Source organism: Osmia lignaria, unplaced genomic scaffold, assembly GCF_051020975.1.
Source record: "Osmia lignaria lignaria isolate PbOS001 unplaced genomic scaffold, iyOsmLign1 scaffold0002, whole genome shotgun sequence".
In the NCBI taxonomy this organism is placed as follows: domain Eukaryota; kingdom Metazoa; phylum Arthropoda; class Insecta; order Hymenoptera; family Megachilidae; genus Osmia; species Osmia lignaria.
Genome location: NW_027478159.1, coordinates 2,355,993 through 2,371,425, shown reverse-complemented (window position 1 = coordinate 2,371,425; position 15,433 = coordinate 2,355,993).

The following is a 15,433-nucleotide window of genomic DNA, read 5'->3' as shown; positions in this document are numbered from 1 at the left end:
AAGTTCCGAAGCCGCACCAACATAATAGAGATACAGAAACACCGTGGCCCCTTTCTTTGAGATAACTCTGCACTAGTGCGAGCGGCAAATGCCACTTCCAGCTTAGCTGTGCAGAAGAAGAACAACAAGAAGAAGAAATATCTCGAAATATGTCCGTCAGGCCACTTCCCTTGAGATAAATCTGCAAATATCTCGGAAACGAAGCGAGCTATGGCAAAATGTTAAGAGACCTTTTTTGTAGAGAATTAAGTTTCCTACTTTTTATGTTCAATGATATTTTTTGATCAGATGCGTAGTTCTCGAGATATATCAAGATATTTAAAAGTTCCGAAGCTGCACCAACATAATAGAGGTACAGAAACACCGTGGCCTCTTTCTTTGAGATAACTCTGCACTATTGCGAGCTGCAAATGCCACTTCGAGCTTAGCTGTGCAGAAGAAGAACAACAAGAAGAAGAAATATCTCGAAATATGTCCGTCAGACCCCTTCCCTTGAGATGAATCTGCAAATATCTCGGAAACGAAGCGAGCTATGGCAAAATGTTAAGAGACCTTTTTTGTAGAGAATTAAGTTTCCTACTTTTTATGTTCTATGATATTTTTTGATCAGATGCGTAGTTCTCGAGATATATCAAGATATTTAAAAGTTCCGAAGCCGCACCAACATAATAGAGATACAGAAACACCGTGGCCCCTTTCTTTGAGATAACTCTGCACTATTGCGAGCTGGAAATGCCACTTCCAGTTTAGCTGTGCAGAAGAAGAACAACAAGAAGAAGAAATATCTCGAAATATGTCCGTTAGGCCCCTTCCCTTGAGATAAATCTGCAAATATCTCGGAAACGAAGCGAGCTATGGCAAAATGTTAAGAGACCTTTTTTGTAGAGAATTAAGTTTCCTACTTTTTATGTTGTATGATATTTTTTGATCAGAAGCGTAGTTTTCGAGATATATCGAGATATTTAAAAGTTCCGAAGCCGCACCAACATAATAGAGATACAGAAACACCGTGGCCCCTTTCTTTGAGATAACTCTGCACTAGTGCCAGCCGCAAATGCCACTTCCAGCTTAGCTGTGCAGAAGAAGAACAACAAGAAGAAGAAATATCTCGAAATATGGCCGTCAGGCCCCTTCCCTTGAGATAAATATGCAAATATCTCGGAAACGAAGCGAGCTATGGCAAAATGTTGAGAGACCTTTTTTGTAGAGAATTAAGTTTCCTACTTTTTATGTTCTATGATATTTTTTGATCAGAAGCGTAGTTTTCGAGATATATCGAGATATTTAAAAGTTCCGAAGCCGCACCAACATAATAGAGATACAGAAACACCGTGGCCCCTTTCTTTGAGATAACTCTGCACTAGTGCGAGCCGCAAATGCCACTTCCAGCTTAGCTGTGCAGAAGAAGAACAACAAGAAGAAGAAATATCTCGAAATATGTCCGTCAGGCCCCTTCCCTTGAGATAAATATGCAAATATCTCGGAAACGAAGCGAGCTATGGCAAAATGTTAAGAGACCTTTTTTGTAGAGAATTAACTTTCCTACTTTTTATGTTCTATGATATTTTTTGATCAGATGCGTAGTTCTCGAGATATATCAAGATATTTAAAAGTTCCGAAGCTGCACCAACATAATAGAGGTACAGAAACACCGTGGCCTCTTTCTTTGAGATAACTCTGCACTATTGCGAGCTGCAAATGCCACTTCGAGCTTAGCTGTGCAGAAGAAGAACAACAAGAAGAAGAAATATCTCGAAATATGTCCGTCAGACCCCTTCCCTTGAGATGAATCTGCAAATATCTGGGAAACGAAGCGAGCTATGGCAAAATGTTAAGAGACCTTTTTTGTAGAGAATTAAGTTTCCTACTTTTTATGTTCTATGATATTTTTTGATCAGAAGCGTAGTTTTCGAGATATATCGAGATATTTAAAAGTTCCGAAGCCGCACCAACATAATAGAGATACAGAAACACCGTGGCCCCTTTCTTTGAGATAACTCTGCACTAGTGCCAGCCGCAAATGCCACTTCCAGCTTAGCTGTGCAGAAGAAGAACAACAAGAAGAAGAAATATCTCGAAATATGGCCGTCAGGCCCCTTCCCTTGAGATAAATATGCAAATATCTCGGAAACGAAGCGAGCTATGGCAAAATGTTGAGAGACCTTTTTTGTAGAGAATTAAGTTTCCTACTTTTTATGTTCTATGATATTTTTTGATCAGAAGCGTAGTTTTCGAGATATATCGAGATATTTAAAAGTTCCGAAGCCGCACCAACATAATAGAGATACAGAAACACCGTGGCCCCTTTCTTTGAGATAACTCTGCACTAGTGCGAGCCGCAAATGCCACTTCCAGCTTAGCTGTGCAGAAGAAGAACAACAAGAAGAAGAAATATCTCGAAATATGTCCGTCAGGCCCCTTCCCTTGAGATAAATATGCAAATATCTCGGAAACGAAGCGAGCTATGGCAAAATGTTAAGAGACCTTTTTTGTAGAGAATTAACTTTCCTACTTTTTATGTTCTATGATATTTTTTGATCAGATGCGTAGTTCTCGAGATATATCAAGATATTTAAAAGTTCCGAAGCCGCACCAACATAATAGAGATACAGAAACACCGTGGCCCCTTTCTTTGAGATAACTCTGCACTATTGCGAGCTGTAAATGCCACTTCCAGCTTAGCTGTGCAGAAGAAGAACAACAAGAAGAAGAAATATCTCGAAATATGTCCGTCAGGCCCCTTCCCTTGAGATATATCTGCAAATATCTCGGAAACGAAGCGAGCTATGGCAAAATGTTAAGAGACCTTTTTTGTAGAGAATTATGTTTCCTACAATTTATGTTCTATGATATTTTTTGATCAGAAGCGTAGTTTTCGTGATATATCGAGATATTTAAAAGTTCCGAAGCCGCACCAACATAATAGAGGTACAGAAACACCGTGGCCTCTTTCTTTGAGATAACTCTGCACTATTGCGAGCTGCAAATGCCACTTCGAGCTTAGCTGTGCAGAAGAAGAACAACAAGAATAAGAAATATCTCGAAATATGTCCGTCAGACCCCTTCCCTTGAGATGAATCTGCAAATATCTCGGAAACGAAGCGAGCTATGGCAAAATGTTAAGAGACCTTTTTTGTAGAGAATTAAGTTTCCTACTTTTCATGTTCTATGATATTTTTTGATCAGATGCGTAGTTCTCGAGATATATCAAGATATTTAAAAGTTCCGAAGCCGCACCAACATAATAGAGATACAGAAAGACCGTGGCCCCTTTCTTTGAGATAACTCTGCACTAGTGCGAGCCGCAAATGCCACTTCCAGCTTAGCTGTGCAGAAGAAGAACAACAAGAAGAAGAAATATCTCGAAATATGTCCGTCAGGCCCCTTCCCTTGAGATAAATATGCAAATATCTCGGACACGAAGCGAGCTATGGCAAAATGTTAAGAGACCTTTTTTGTAGAGAATTAAGTTTCCTACCTTTTATGTTCTATGATATTTTTTGATCAGATGCGTAGTTCTCGAGATATATCAAGATATTTAAAAGTTCCGAAGCCGCACCAACATAATAGAGATACAGAAACACCGTGGCCCCTTTCTTTGAGATAACTCTGCACTATTGCGAGCTGTAAATGCCACTTCCAGCTTAGCTGTGCAGAAGAAGAACAACAAGAAGAAGAAATATCTCGAAATATGTCCGTCAGGCCCCTTCCCTTCAGATATATCTGCAAATATCTCGGAAACGAAGCGAGCTATGGCAAAATGTTAAGAGACCTTTTTTGTAGAGAATTATGTTTCCTACAATTTATGTTCTATGATATTTTTTGATCAGAAGCGTAGTTTTCGTGATATATCGAGATATTTAAAAGTTCCGAAGCCGCACCAACATAATACAGATACAGAAACACCGTGGCCCCTTTCTTTGAGATAACTCTGCACTAGTGCGAGCCGCAAATGCCACTTCCAGCTTAGCTGTGCAGAAGAAGAACAACAAGAAGAAGAAATATCTCGAAATATGTCCGTCAGGCCCCTTCCCTTGAGATAAATATGCAAATATCTCGGAAACGAAGCGAGCTATGGCAAAATGTTAAGAGACCTTTTTTGTAGAGAATTAAGTTTCCTACTTTTTATGTTCTATGATATTTTTTGATCAGATGCGTAGTTCTCGAGATATATCAAGATATTTAAAAGTTCCGAAGCCGCACCAACATAATAGAGATACAGAAACACCGTGGCCCCTTTCTTTGAGATAACTCTGCACTATTGTGAGCTGGAAATGCCACTTCCAGTTTAGCTGTGCAGAAGAAGAACAACAAGAAGAAGAAATATCTCGAAATATGTCCGTTAGGCCCCTTCCCTTGAGATAAATCTGCAAATATCTCGGAAACGAAGCGAGCTATGGCAAAATGTTAAGAGACCTTTTTTGTAGAGAATTAAGTTTCCTACTTTTTATGTTGTATGATATTTTTTGATCAGAAGCGTAGTTTTCGAGATATATCGAGATATTTAAAAGTTCCGAAGCCGCACCAACATAATAGAGATACAGAAACACCGTGGCCCCTTTCTTTGAGATAACTCTGCACTAGTGCGAGCCGCAAATGCCACTTCCAGCTTAGCTGTGCAGAAGAAGAACAACAAGAAGAAGAAATATCTCGAAATATGGCCGTCAGGCCCCTTCCCTTGAGATAAATATGCACATATCTCGGAAACGAAGCGAGCTATGGCAAAATGTTGAGAGACCTTTTTTGTAGAGAATTAAGTTTCCTACTTTTTATGTTCTATGATATTTTTTGATCAGAAGCGTAGTTTTCGAGATATATCGAGATATTTAAAAGTTCCGAAGCCGCACCAACATAATAGAGATACAGAAACACCGTGGCCCCTTTCTTTGAGATAACTCTGCACTAGTGCGAGCCGCAAATGCCACTTCCAGCTTAGCTGTGCAGAAGAAGAACAACAAGAAGAAGAAATATCTCGAAATATGTCCGTCAGGCCCCTTCCCTTGAGATAAATATGCAAATATCTCGGAAACGAAGCGAGCTATGGCAAAATGTTAAGAGACCTTTTTTGTAGAGAATTAACTTTCCTACTTTTTATGTTCTATGATATTTTTTGATCAGATGCGTAGTTCTCGAGATATATCAAGATATTTAAAAGTTCCGAAGCCGCACCAACATAATAGAGATACAGAAACACCGTGGCCCCTTTCTTTGAGATAACTCTGCACTGTTGCGAGCTGCAAATGCCACTTCCAGCTTAGCTGTGCAGAGGAAGAACAACAAGAAGAAGAAATATCTCGAAATATGTCCGTCAGGCCCCTTCCCTTGAGATATATCTGCAAATATCTCGGAAACGAAGCGAGCTATGGCAAAATGTTAAGAGACCTTTTTTGTAGAGAATTAAGTTTCCTACCTTTTATGTTCTATGATATTTTTTGATCAGATGCGTAGTTCTCGAGATATAGCAAGATATTTAAAAGTTCCGAAGCCGCACCAACATAATAGAGATACAGAAACACCGTGGCCCCTTTCTTTGAGATAACTCTGCACTATTGCGAGCTGCAAATGCCACTTCCAGCTTAGCTGTGTAGAGGAAGAACAACAAGAAGAAGAAATATCTCGAAATATGTCCGTCAGGCCCCTTCCCTTGAGATATATCTGCAAATATCTCGGAAACGAAGCGAGCTATGGCAAAATGTTGAGAGACCTTTTTTGTAGAGAATTATGTTTCCTACAATTTATGTTCTATGATATTTTTTGATCAGAAGCGTAGTTTTCGAGATATATCGAGATATTTAAAAGTTCCGAAGCCGCACCAACATAATAGAGATACAGAAACACCGTGGCCCCTTTCTTTGAGATAACTCTGCACTAGTGCGAGCCGCAAATGCCACTTCCAGCTTAGCTGTGCAGAAGAAGAACAACAAGAAGAAGAAATATCTCGAAATATGTCCGTCAGGCCCCTTCCCTTGAGATAAATATGCAAATATCTCGGAAACGAAGCGAGCTATGGCAAAATGTTAAGAGACCTTTTTTGTAGAGAATTAAGTTTCCTACTTTTTATGTTCTATGATGTTTTTTGATCAGAAGCGTAGTTTTCGAGATATATCGAGATATTTAAAAGTTCCGAAGCCGCACCAACATAATAGAGATACAGAAACACCGTGGCCCCTTTCTTTGAGATAACTCTGCACTATTGCGAGCTGCAAATGCCACTTCCAGCTTAGCTGTGCAGAGGAAGAACAACAAGAAGAAGAAATATCTCGAAATATGTCCGTCAGGCCCCTTCCCTTGAGATATATCTGCAAATATCTCGGAAACGAAGCGAGCTATGGCAAAATGTTAAGAGACATTTTTTGTAGAGAATTATGTTTCCTACAATTTATGTTCTATGATATTTTTTGATCAGAAGCGTAGTTTTCGAGATATATCGAGATATTTAAAAGTTCCGAAGCCGCACCAACATAATAGAGATACAGAAACACTGTGGCCCCTTTCTTTGAGATAACTCTGCACTAGTGCGAGCCGCAAATGCCACTTCCAGCTTAGCTGTGCAGAAGAAGAACAACAAGAAGAAGAAATATCTCGAAATATGTCCGTCAGGCCCCTTCCCTTGAGATAAATATGCAAATATCTCGGAAACGAAGCGAGCTATGGCAAAATGTTAAGAGACCTTTTTTGTAGAGAATTAAGTTTCCTACTTTTTATGTTCTATGATATTTTTTGATCAGATGCGTAGTTCTCGAGATATATCAAGATATTTAAAAGTTCCGAAGCCGCACCAACATAATAGAGATACAGAAACACCGTGGCCCCTTTCTTTGAGATAACTCTGCACTATTGCGAGCTGCAAATGCCACTTCCAGCTTAGCTGTGCAGAGGAAGAACAACAAGAAGAAGAAATATCTCGAAATATGTCCGTCAGGCCCCTTCCCTTGAGATATATCTGCAAATATCTCGGAAACGAAGCGAGCTATGGCAAAATGTTAAGAGACATTTTTTGTAGAGAATTATGTTTCCTACAATTTATGTTCTATGATATTTTTTGATCAGAAGCGTAGTTTTCGAGATATATCGAGATATTTAAAAGTTCCGAAGCCGCACCAACATAATAGAGATACAGAAACACCGTGGCCCCTTTCTTTGAGATAACTCTGCACTAGTGCGAGCCGCAAATGCCACTTCCAGCTTAGCTGTGCAGAAGAAGAACAACAAGAAGAAGAAATATCTCGAAATATGTCCGTCAGGCCCCTTCCCTTGAGATAAATATGCAAATATCTCGGAAACGAAGCGAGCTATGGCAAAATGTTAAGAGACCTTTTTTGTAGAGAATTAAGTTTCCTACTTTTTATGTTCTATGATATTTTTTGAGCAGATGCGTAGTTCTCGAGATATATCAAGATATTTAAAAGTTCCGAAGCCGCACCAACATAATAGAGATACAGAAACACCGTCGCCCCTTTCTTTGAGATAACTCTGCACTAGTGCGAGCCGCAAATGCCACTTCCAGCTTAGCTGTGCAGAAGAAGAACAACAAGAAGAAGAAATATCTCGAAATATGTCCGTCCGGCCCCTTCCCTTGAGATAAATATGCAAATATCTCGGAAACGAAGCGAGCTATGGCAAAATGTTAAGAGACCTTTTTTGTAGAGAATTAAGTTTCCTACTTTTTATGTTCTATGATATTTTTTGATCAGAAGCGTAGTTTTCGAGATATATCGAGATATTTAAAAGTTCCGAAGCCGCACCAACATAATAGAGATACAGAAACACCGTGGCCCCTTTCTTTGAGATAACTCTGCACTAGTGCGAGCCGCAAATGCCACTTCCAGCTTAGCTGTGCAGAAGAAGAACAACAAGAAGAAGAAATATCTCGAAATATGTCCGTCAGGCCCCTTCCCTTGAGATAAATATGCAAATATCTCGGAAACGAAGCGAGCTATGGCAAAATGTTAAGAGACCTTTTTTGTAGAGAATTAAGTTTCCTACTTTTTATGTTCTATGATATTTTTTGATCAGATACGTAGTTCTCGAGATATATCAAGATATTTAAAAGTTCCGAAGCCGCACCAACATAATAGAGATACAGAAACACCGTGGCCCCTTTCTTTGAGATAACTCTGCACTATTGCGAGCTGGAAATGCCACTTCCTGTTTAGCTGTGCAGAAGAAGAACAACAAGAAGAAGAAATATCTCGAAATATGTCCGTTAGGCCCCTTCCCTTGAGATAAATCTGCAAATATCTCGGAAACAAAGCGAGCTATGGCAAAATGTTAAGAGACCTTTCTTGTAGAGAATTAAGTTTCCTACTTTTTATGTTCTATGATATTTTTTGATCAGAAGCGTAGTTTTCGAGATATATCGAGATATTTAAAAGTTCCGAAGCCGCACCAACATAATAGAGATACAGAAACACCGTGGCCCCTTTCTTTGAGATAACTCTGCACTAGTGCGAGCCGCAAATGCCACTTCCAGCTTAGCTGTGCAGAAGAAGAACAACAAGAAGAAGAAATATCTCGAAATATGTCCGTCAGGCCCCTTCCCTTGAGATAAATATGCAAATATCTCGGAAACGAAGCGAGCTATGGCAAAATGTTAAGAGACCTTTTTTGTAGAGAATTAAGTTTCCTACTTTTTATGTTCTATGATATTTTTTGATCAGATGCGTAGTTCTCGAGATATATCAAGATATTTAAAAGTTCCGAAGCCGCACCAACATAATAGAGATACAGAAACACCGTGGCCCCTTTCTTTGAGATAACTCTGCACTATTGCGAGCTGCAAATGCCACTTCCAGCTTAGCTGTGCAGAGGAAGAACAACAAGAAGAAGAAATATCTCGAAATATGTCCGTCAGGCCCCTTCCCTTGAGATATATCTGCAAATATCTCGGAAACGAAGCGAGCTATGGCAAAATGTTAAGAGACATTTTTTGTAGAGAATTATGTTTCCTACAATTTATGTTCTATGATATTTTTTGATCAGAAGCGTAGTTTTCGAGATATATCGAGATATTTAAAAGTTCCGAAGCCGCACCAACATAATAGAGATACAGAAACACCGTGGCCCCTTTCTTTGAGATAACTCTGCACTAGTGCGAGCCGCAAATGCCACTTCCAGCTTAGCTGTGCAGAAGAAGAACAACAAGAAGAAGAAATATCTCGAAATATGTCCGTCAGGCCCCTTCCCATGAGATAAATATGCAAATATCTCGGAAACGAAGCGAGCTATGGCAAAATGTTAAGAGACCTTTTTTGTAGAGAATTAAGTTTCCTACTTTTTATGTTCTATGATATTTTTTGATCAGATGCGTAGTTCTCGAGATATATCAAGATATTTAAAAGTTCCGAAGCCGCACCAACATAATAGAGATACAGAAACACCGTGGCCCCTTTCTTTGAGATAACTCTGCACTATTGCGAGCTGCAAATGCCACTTCCAGCTTAGCTGTGCAGAGGAAGAACAACAAGAAGAAGAAATATCTCGAAATATGTCCGTCAGGCCCCTTCCCTTGAGATATATCTGCAAATATCTCGGAAAGGAAGCGAGCTATGGCAAAATGTTAAGAGACCTTTTTTGTAGAGAATTATGTTTCCTACAATTTATGTTCTATGATATTTTTTGATCAGAAGCGTAGTTTTCGAGATATATCGAGATATTTAAAAGTTCCGAAGCCGCACCAACATAATAGAGATACAGAAACACCGTGGCCCCTTTCTTTGAGATAACTCTGCACTATTGCGAGCTGGAAATGCCACTTCCAGTTTAGCTGTGCAGAAGAAGAACAACAAGAAGAAGAAATATCTCGAAATATGTCCGTTAGGCCCCTTCCCTTGAGATAAATCTGCAAATATCTCGGAAACGAAGCGAGCTATGGCAAAATGTTAAGAGACGTTTTTTGTAGAGAATTAAGTTTCCTACTTTTTATGTTCTATGATATTTTTTGATCAGATGCGCAGTTCTCGAGATATATCAAGATATTTAAAAGTTCCGAAGCCGCACCAACATAATAGAGATACAGAAACACCGTGGCCCCTTTCTTTGAGATAACTCTGCACTATTGTGAGCTGCAAATGCCACTTCCAGCTTAGCTGTGCAGAAGAAGAACAACAAGAAGAAGAAATATCTCGAAATATGTCCGTCAGGCCCCTTCCCTTGAGATAAATCTGGAAATATCTCGGAAACGAAGAGAGCTATGGCAAAATGTTAAGAGACCTTTTTTGTAGATAATTAAGTTTCCTACTTTTTATGTTCTATGACATTTTTTGATCAGAAGCGTAGTTTTCGAGATATATCGAGATATTTAAAAGTTCCGAAGCCGCACCAACATAATAGAGATACAGAAACACCGTGGCCCCTCTCTTTGAGATAACTCTGCACTATTGCGAGCTGGAAATGCCACTTCCAGTTTAGCTGTGCAGAAGAAGAACAACAAGAAGCAAAAATATCTCGAAATATGTCCGTTAGGCCCCTTCCCTTGAGATAAATCTGCAAATATCTCGGAAACGAAGCGAGCTATGGCAAAATGTTAAGAGACCTTATTTGTAGAGAATTAAGTTTCCTACCTTTTACGTTCTATGATATTTTTTGATCAGATGCGTAGTTCTCGAGATATATCAAGATATTTAAAAGTTCCGAAGCCGCACCAACATAATAGAGATACAGAAACACCGTGGCCCCTTTCTTTGAGATAACTCTGCACTATTGCGAGCTGCAAATGCCACTTCCAGCTTAGCTGTGCAGAAGAAGAACAACAAGAAGAAGAAATATCTCGAAATATGTCCGTTAGGCCCCTTCCCTTGAGATAAATCTGCAAATATCTCGGAAACGAAGCGAGCTATGGCAAAATCTTAAGAGACCTTTTTTGTAGAGAATTAAGTTTCCTATTTTTTATGTTCTATGATATTTTTTGATCAGATGCGTAGTTCTCGAGATATATCAAGATATTTAAAAGTTCCGAAGCCGCACCAACATAATAGAGATACAGAAACACCGTGGCCCCTTTCTTTGAGATAACTCTGCACTATTGCGAGCTGCAAATGCCACTTCCAGCTTAGCTGTGCAGAAGAAGAACAACAAGATGAAGAAATATTTCGAAATATGTCCGTTAGGCCCCTTCCCTTGAGATAAATCTGCAAATATCTCGGAAACGAAGAGAGCTATGGCAAAATGTTAAGAGACCTTTTTTGTAGAGAATTAAGTTTCCTACTTTTTATGTTCTATGATATTTTTTGATCAGATGCGTAGTTCTCGAGATATATCAAGATATTTAAAAGTTCCGAAGCCGCACCAACATAATAGAGATACACAAACACCGTGGCCCCTTTCTTTGAGATAACTCTGCACTATTGCGAGCTGCAAATGCCACTTCCAGCTTAGCTGTGCAGAAGAAGAACAACAAGAAGAAGAAATATCTCGAAATATGTCCGTCAGGCCCCTTCCCTTGAGATAAATCTGCAAATATCTCGGAAACGAAGAGAGCTATGGCAAAATGTTAAGAGACCTTTTTTGTAGAGAATTAAGTGTCCTACTTTTCATGTTCTATGATATTTTTTGATCAGATGCGTAGTTCTCGAGATATATCAAGATATTTAAAAGTTCCGAAGCAGCACCAACATAATAGAGATACAGAAACACCGTGGCCCCTTTCTTTGAGATAACTCTGCACTAGTGCGAGCCGCAAATGCCACTTCCAGCTTAGCTGTGCAGAAGAAGAACAACATGAAGAAGAAATATCTCGAAATATGACCGTCAGGCCCCTTCCCTTGAGATAAATCTGCAAATATCTCGGAAACGAAGCGAGCTATGGCAAAATGTTAAGAGACCTTATTTGTAGAGAATTAAGTTTCCTACTTTTTACGTTCTATGATATTTTTTGATCAGATGCGTAGTTCTCGAGATATATCAAGATATTTAAAAGTTCCGAAACCGCACCAACATAATAGAGATACAGAAACACCGTGGCCCCTTTCTTTGAGATATCTCTGCACTATTGCGAGCTGCAAATGCCACTTCCAGCTTAGCTGTGCAGAAGAAGAACAACAAGAAGAAGAAATATCTCGAAATATGTCCGTCAGGCCCCTTCCCTTGACATAAATCTGCAAATATCTCGGAAACGAAGCGAGCTATGGCAAAATGTTAAGAGACCTTATTTGTAGAGAATTAAGTTTCCTACTTTTTACGTTCTATGATATTTTTTGATCAGATGCGTAGTTCTCGAGATATATCAAGATATTTAAAAGTTCCGAAGCCGCACCAACATAATAGAGATACAGAAATACCGTGGCCCCTTTCTTTGAGATAACTCTGCACTATTGCGAGCTGTAAATGCCACTTCCAGCTTAGCGGTGCAGAAGGTGAACAACAAGAAGAAGAAATATCTCGAAATATGTCCGTCAGGCCCCTTCCCTTGAGATATATCTGCAAATATCTCGGAAACGAAGCGAGCTATGGCAAAATGTTAAGAGACCTTTTTTGTAGAGAATTAAGTTTCCTACAATTTATGTTCTATGATATTTTTTGATCAGATGCGTAGTTTTCGAGATATATCGAGATATTTAAAAGTTCCGAAGCCGCACCAACATAATAAAGATACAGAAACACCGTGGCCCCTTTCTTTGAGATAACTGTGCACTAGTGCGAGCCGCAAATGCCACTTCCAGCTTAGCTGTGCAGAAGAAGAACAACAAGAAGAAGAAATATCTCGAAATATGTCCGTCAGGCCCCTTCCCTTGAGATAAATCTGCAAATATCTCGGAAACGAAGCAAGCTATGGCAAAATGTTAAGAGACCGTTTTTGTAGAGAATTAAGTTTCCTACTTTTTATGTTCTATGATATTTTTTGATGAGACGCGTAGTTCTCGAGATATATCAAGATATTTAAAAGTTCCGAAGCCGCACCAACATAATAGAGATACAGAAACACCGTGGCCCCTTTCTTTGAGATAACTCTGCACTATTGCGAGCTGCAAATGCCACTTCCAGCTTAGCTGTGCAGAAGGAGAACAACAAGAAGAAGAAATATCTCGAAATATGTCCGTCAGGCCCCTTCCCTTGAGATAAATCTGCAAATATCTCGGAAACGAAGAGAGCTATGGCAAAATGTTAAGAGACCTTTTTTGTAGAGAATTAAGTTTCCTACTTTTCATGTTCTATGATATTTTTTGATCAGACGCGTAGTTCTCGAGATATATCAAGATATTTAAAAGTTCCGAAGCCGCACCAACATAATAGAGATACAGAAACACTGTGGCCCCTTTCTTTGAGATAACTCTGCACTAGTGCGAGCCGCAAATGCCACTTCCAGCTTAGCTGTGCAGAAGAAGAACAACAAGAAGAAGAAATATCTCGAAATATGTCCGTCAGGCCCCTTCCCTTGAGATAAATCTGCAAATATCTCGGAAACGAAGCGAGCTATGGCAAAATGGTAAGAGACCTTTTTTGTAGAGAATTATGTTTCCTACTTTTTATGTTCTATGATATTTTTTGATCAGACCCGTAGTTCTCGAGATATATCAAGATATTTAAAAGTTCCGAAGCCGCACCAACATAATAGAGATACAGAAACACCGTGGCCCCTTTCTTTGAGATATCTCTGCACTATTGCGAGCTGCAAATGCCACTTCCAGCTTATCTGTGCAGAAGAAGAACAACAAGAAGAAGAAATATCTCGAAATATGTCCGTCAGGCCCCTTCCCTTGACATAAATCTGCAAATATCTCGGAAACGAAGCGAGCTATGGCAAAATGTTAAGAGACCTTATTTGTAGAGAATTAAGTTTCCTACTTTTTACGTTCTATGATATTTTTTGATCAGATGCGTAGTTCTCGAGATATATCAAGATATTTAAAAGTTCCGAAACCGCACCAACATAATAGAGATACAGAAACACCGTGGCCCCTTTCTTTGAGATAACTGTGCACCAGTGCGAGCCGCAAATGCCACTTCCAGCTTAGCTGTGCAGAAGAAGAACAACAAGAAGAAGAAATATCTCGAAATATGTCCGTCAGGCCCCTTCCCTTGAGATAAATCTGCAAATATCTCGGAAACGAAGCGAGCTATGGCAAAATGTTAAGAGACCGTTTTTGTAGAGAATTAAGTTTCCTACTTTTTATGTTCTATGATATTTTTTGATGAGACGCGTAGTTCTCGAGATATATCAAGATATTTAAAAGTTCCGAAGCCGCACCAACATAATAGAGATACAGAAACACCGTGGCCCCTTTCTTTGAGATAACTCTGCACTATTGCGAGCTGCAAATGCCACTTCCAGCTTAGCTGTGCCGAAGGAGAACAACAAGAAGAAGAAATATCTCGAAATATGTCCGTCAGGCCCCTTCCCTTGAGATAAATCTGCAAATATCTCGGAAACGAAGAGAGCTATGGCAAAATGTTAAGAGACCTTTTTTGTAGAGAATTAAGTTTCCTACTTTTCATGTTCTATGATTTTTTTTGATCAGATGCGTAGTTCTCGAGATATATCAAGATATTTAAAAGTTCCGAAGCCGCACCAACATAATAGAGATACAGAAACACCGTGGCCCCTTTCTTTGAGATAACTCTGCACTAGTGCGAGCCGCAAATGCCACTTCCAGCTTAGCTGTGCAGAAGAAGAACAACAAGAAGAAGAAATATCTCGAAATATGTCCGTCAGGCCCCTTCCCTTGAGATAAATCTGCAAATATCTCGGAAACGAAGCGAGCTATGGCAAAATGGTAAGAGACCTTTTTTGTAGAGAATTATGTTTCCTACTTTTTATGTTCTATGATATTTTTTGATCAGACCCGTAGTTCTCGAGATATATCAAGATATTTAAAAGTTCCGAAGCCGCACCAACATAATAGAGATACAGAAACACCGTGGCCCCTTTCTTTGAGATATCTCTGCACTATTGCGAGCTGCAAATGCCACTTCCAGCTTAGCTGTGCAGAAGAAGAACAACAAGAAGAAGAAATATCTCGAAATATGTCCGTCAGGCCCCTTCCCTTGACATAAATCTGCAAATATCTCGGAAACGAAGCGAGCTATGGCAAAATGTTAAGAGACCTTATTTGTAGAGAATTAAGTTTCCTACTTTTTACGTTCTATGATATTTTTTGATCAGATGCGTAGTTCTCGAGATATATCAAGATATTTAAAAGTTCCGAAACCGCACCAACATAATAGAGATACAGAAACACCGTGGCCCCTTTCTTTGAGATATCTCTGCACTATTGCGAGCTGCAAATGCCACTTCCAGCTTAGCTGTGCAGAAGAAGAACAACAAGAAGAAGAAATATCTCGAAATATGTCCGTCAGGCCCCTTCCCTTGACATAAATCTGCAAATATCTCGGAAACGAAGCGAGCTATGGCAAAATGTTAAGAGACCTTATTTGTAGAGAATTAAGTTTCCTACTTTTTACGTTCTATGATATTTTTTTATCAGATGCGTAGTTC